We start from the raw sequence: 5,617 nt of genomic DNA, 5'->3' as shown, positions 1-5,617 counted from the left end.
TTCTCAGAATTGAAGAGACGGTCTTTGGGTAAGGACAATAATTCATTTTTGTGCCCATGAATTTAAAACGGTTTCTACACCCACGCCTGATGATGTGTTTCTAGGGAACCCCAAACGTCAAATCCCGCTTTTCAGCCGACGTTTCAGAAATCGTATCATTACAACCGATTTTTTCTCTCTCCTGGCAATGGTATAAAAGGTAGTTCTCATGCTTATTGTACCTTCTTACCTTCTTTGAATTCTCTCTCAAATACATCAGGCGATATTCAACTGTTCATCTTTTTAAGTGATTCAACAATGGCGGAATCATCCTCTATTCAAGATCAAACTGCTTCTTCAATCTTGCTCAAGATAAAACCGAGTCAGAATCTCATCATTCAGTTGGATCCTTTTCTTTATGATTCATACATGCTTCACGTTGTGGAGTGTATCAAGTATTCTCCCTTAGTGATCGCTCTAACACAAGTCGAATCAGTTCCAATGCCCCTATTATCGCAGGTCTATGTCACTGCTTCATATGACAAACGCAAGGAACAGATCTTTTTCGAAATATTTAATCACAAGACATCGGTATCCAAAGCATGCTTCTGTTCACTGCTAAGGCTACCTGCTGATGCTTTTGTCATCTCTCCGGATTTCATTATCACGACCCAATTTTTCTCAATGTTCTACGACATGGGATACACAGTTGTTCAGGCTGCAGTGACGAAATTCAAGAAGTCGTGTTTACCACCCCAATGGAATGGTCTGCTCACACTTCTCTACAAGGGGCTAGCAGAATGGGATGCAGGATTAGATGGGGCAAGTAAAGGGTTTATGACTATACTTTATGGTCTCTACCAGGGTATCAATTTGGATTATGGTTCACTACTATGGTCGCAGCTGGTGCAGAGTCTTAACTCCTCGACCAAAAAATCTGAGATTTCATGTGCTCGATTATGGACTCTAGTCACTCACTGAGCCATTGAAGCTTTTCAGGTTCCTGTCATGGCGGATTCTTTGAAGTCTTCTATTGCTATGTTTCACATAGTCAAAATTATAGTGACTGACCCCACAAAGTTCCGTTACATTGGTTCTATTCCTCAAACAATGAACCGATGTGTCACAAGTGAAAGTAAAGTTATGGCAGATTATAGGAAATTGCCTCCTTCGGGTCCAAGCCAACTCACTCCTGAGATGAAGAGTGATATGGAGGCTGCTGACAAACCTGCATAGAGGGGGAAGAAGTCAAAATCTAAGAAAGACGAAAAAGAAGGTCCCTCATCTCCGAAAAAGCGAAAGGCTGACATCGCTGCACCTTCGGCTCCCAAAAAGAATAAGGTCAAGAAGATGGAAAAATGAGAAAAGGCTCAAACGCCTTCTGATTCCGATGAAGAGGAGCAACCTGCCAATGATGAAGAGGATGTTCAACATGAAGGCTCACCAAGGGGAAACACTCCTCCCCGATCTCCAACTCCCGAAGTACGGTTTCATGTTTCTACTACTCCTTCTCCAAAACAAACCACTATACCAATCTCTGCTGCTCCCATTCCACCTCCTATCGTTCCTATATCCACTACTGTTGCTACTATACCCACTACTATTGCTTCAATACCACCTCCTATCTTTTCTCAAGCTACAACAACCACAACCACTGGCCCTTCGTTGAGTGTCAACGTATCTGATACAGGGGCACCTACCATTGGCATTGACACTCCTGTCACTTCTAAACCTCTCTAACCATCACCTTCAATAGACTCTGAGCCCATTCTGGGAGGCAAAAACTTTGACTTTGAGTCAACCTATTACAGTCCTTATCGCATTCCAAGTGAAGATAATGATGTTGCCCCTGTAACCAAGCAACATTTGAAACATATCAATGAAAATCTTGATAGGTCGCTTACTTCCTCAGCACCTGATTCTGATATTGTGTTGAAAGCATTTCTTGATACTGCTCTTCAGCAGTACACAACCTCAATTGACAATTCCACAAAGGTTATGGATACCTCCACATCTATCTGCAAAAAGGCAGCAGCCGAAGTCACTGATCTGGTTCATGATTCAAAGATTTTATTGGATTCATTCAAAGGCCATGCCAATACCAATGCTGCGAAAGTTAATGCTTAGGTTGATTCTCTCACGAAGTCCCTTCAAGAAGAGCAAGCTAAGTTTGATATCGTTCGGTCTAATCTCTAAGCTGATCACAATTCTCTTCTCATCTCGGTCAACTCTCGTTTATATAAGCTCCACGCTGATCTTGCCATGGAGAATAAAATCATGGATGAAATTGCACGAAAGACGACTGCGATCGAAGTCCAGTCTGATCAACTTGCTCAGGCAAAGAAAGAGATTGACACATTGAAGACTGAGCGTGCAGTTTTAAAAACTTGTGCTGGTGATGTCCTGAATCTTCTGGGTAATCTGATCAATGCCCATGATCCTGTTCTCACACTCACCATCAGGAATCACTTGACAACCAAGCTTCTTCCAGCTATTGAGATGGTCAGTTAGATGAAAGGTGTTACGGAGCCGATTGTCACTCCCTAACAAGGGGGAGAAGGTGCTATGAAAAATCCTCTTGTGCCTTCCAAAGGTTTCATCAAAACAGAACCGAAGGTTCATGTAGCTTCGGGTTCTAGTACACAAGATAAGAAGAAGGGTATTTCTGAAGAAAGTGATGAAGAGGATGAAACAATTTCTGATGCTCTGATGCAAAAGAAAAGGGATAAAGAGCTTGATGAAAATCAGCATGTTGCCAGAGAACAAGAAGAGAGAGAACGAAAGAGAAAAGAAGAAAATGATGCTATGGTATGCAAGCAGGCACTCTTTCCACATGGACTAAGGAGGGATTGTTCAAGGATGCAATTGAGTTTCCTAGCACTTATTGGCTGGAACCTGTTGCTTCGTTCGATTGTGATTATTCGAGGGATTCACAGTTCGATATGCCTATAACTCGAACGACTTTTGTATTTCACTATTTTGATTCAAAAGTTGAAGTTCCCTCTCCTCATCCACAGGTTGATGGTGATCTTATCGACTATTATCTCAAGTTTGGTCAACCTCAATACCTAACATGGAGTGCTCAAAAGATAACTTCTGTCAAGGTGTTGAAACCCTCGCCTGCAGGGAAGTTCATTAACGTTCCGTTCAGAGTGACCCGAGATTCAAACAACTCGATTCATATGATTTCTTTGGCTGATCTTCCGAATCTTAATCCTCACGATTGGATTTTGTTATTCAACATTTTGCTTACCAATCCTAAGGAGTATGAACCGATCCTTGATCATATCAAGAGGATGCTGGATTCCTACATCCATGAAGTTGCGAAGATGATCAAGAAGTTGCTCACATATTGAGGAAGAGACCGACAGTAAAGCCTGCTGGGAAGCTTGGAGATGTTAACAAGATGAAGTTAGGCCAGTGATTCAACTCATCTCACTTTCATGTTTACAAGAAGCGAAGGTGAAAGATTTCTCTTCGCTCTTGTTGACAAACATCTTTTCTCCACTTCTTGTTTGGAGCATATTCTTGATATCACTCAAAGATGTAAGCATAAAAGTGACTCAGACAAGAAAAACTTCAAGGACATGCTTCGGTGGTATATAACTCTCCTTCAAACTCTGCTAGCCATTATACCGAAGGTGTTCAAGACTGTCAAGAAGTCGTCTCTCAATCAACCGAACTGAAGTCTCGCCTCAATTGACGCAAAGGGGGAGATTATTGGGCATTAGAGTTGTGTCTTATTGGGCTTAAATGTTTTTGTTTTTTTATCCGGATTGGGCCTGTCCATCCGTGATTTATGCTTAGGTTTAGACTATATATTATGCATGCATGTATAGCATTAAAGGGATCTCATTAATTGTTTTGCATTGTAACCCTATATACACCTCTACAGTCGAAGTTCTTCATCGAGCACTTTTGAGGTTTGGGCTACTAAAAGTGTGGCAGGGTTCGTCTTGTTAGTAGGGATTGCCCTCAGGGGGAAATCCTATTATTTTTTCACTGCAACCAGCTGGGCCACAAGAAGGCCGATTGTTCAATGTTGAGAGAGGGGCTGTGAGTGCACCTGCTCCGGCTACTTTGAGGATATGGTTGGTGCCCTAGCAGAGAGGAGTCGGGCATTGCAATGTCAGACAGAGGAGGTCAGGACACCAGCAGGCGATATTGCGGGTATGTTATCTTTTGTTATCTTTTTAGTTATTATCAGTATTTATGTTGTTTGGAATCTTGCATCGATTAGGGTAAGCGTTATCTTAGGTTTAATTCTATGTTTATGTTTGGGTTATATCTTAAATAATTGATATATGCCATTTCATGCCATGAATTTTTAGTGGGTCAAAAAGGGGTTGCATCTTGTTAAGCGGTTTTAGTATGTCCGGTTGTTATTCTGGTCCTCGGTCGGGATCGATTCAGGGGTATTGTGTGGAATGTCTATGGTTAGGATTCATCGGGATAGTTTTCTAGTATAGTCGGGGTTTAGTGGTTTTAGTTTTGTGCTCGGTTGGTCACTAGGAGTGCCAAGAGAAAAGGTCTATTTCTAAGGATTTGGGGTCTTGTCCTTGGTGTAAAGGGTTTTGATATTTGGGTGTTGTATCCATAAAAGTATTTGGAGTTATCAATTTGCTGGGATTTTGGGGAGCGTTCATCTACTCTTCAAGGGTTGTGTGGTCTCTAGGTTTGGCTAGTAATGGAACACTAGCATTGGTAAGCTAAGGTTGCCACCAGTTTAATCATTAAAGGGTAAGATGGATTGGGAATCCTTCAAACATTGAGTACTAGGAGAGCTTTGTCGAATTAAGTGAGGAAGAACCATTCGGATATCCGGGAACGGAACAGGGCGTGAAACTAGGATGAGTTTCACATCCCTGTCCGGGGGGGGGGGGGGGAGGGGAGGCGGCCGAATTAGCCATCTGGATTGAGTACTGTGTGATTTGGGAGTTTTGGAAACTTCCCAATAGTTGTTTTAATGCCCTCTTGATGATGGATAGCAGGTTTTCGGTGGACCCATGTTAGGGTTCCAAGCATGGCCCTAGTCCATCATGTGTGTTTGGTCGGGTGCGTGTTTGACTCTGGATGTGTATGGATTGATAGATGAGAGGTAAACTCATGGGCGGTGGCCACAACAAAATAGGAAGTGTTTTAAGACTGCGGGGTGGCCCGTAACATCTACTAGGTTGGCAGTCAGTTTTGTAGTGTTGTAAGATTGCGGGGTGGCCCGTAGCATTCACTAGTTGGCGATTAGCGAGGGAGTGTTGTAAGACTGTGGTAGGGCCACAACATGCTTGGAATCAGGAAATGGTAGGTCGCAAGAGGTCGGGTATGATATAAGACTACAATTGTAGCATTCATTTTTTAGCATTGGAATTGATGGTGAGATGTTTTGGGCAATTATTGTCATTTGAGGGGTTCTTTCAGAAGGCGCGTGGGGTGATTGTGTATGTTTTGACTCAGCAACCAGGCGGGAATCCGGTGTTACAGTTATTTAGCAGATAAGTTGGGACTAGGGAGGTCTCAAATTTATTTTGGAAAAAAGCTAGGGGTATCAATGATTAGGGCAGTATTAGTGATTAGGGATTTGTGTGTGGAGTCGCTTGTTATTCGGGAATATGCTAAGTCATTTGCAGTGGGATTAAATAAT

Source organism: Lactuca serriola, chromosome 4, assembly GCF_051521515.1.
Source record: "Lactuca serriola cultivar US96UC23 chromosome 4, Lser_US96UC23_V15, whole genome shotgun sequence".
NCBI lineage: Eukaryota > Viridiplantae > Streptophyta > Magnoliopsida > Asterales > Asteraceae > Lactuca > Lactuca serriola.
Note: the sequence above shows the minus strand (reverse complement) of the source record.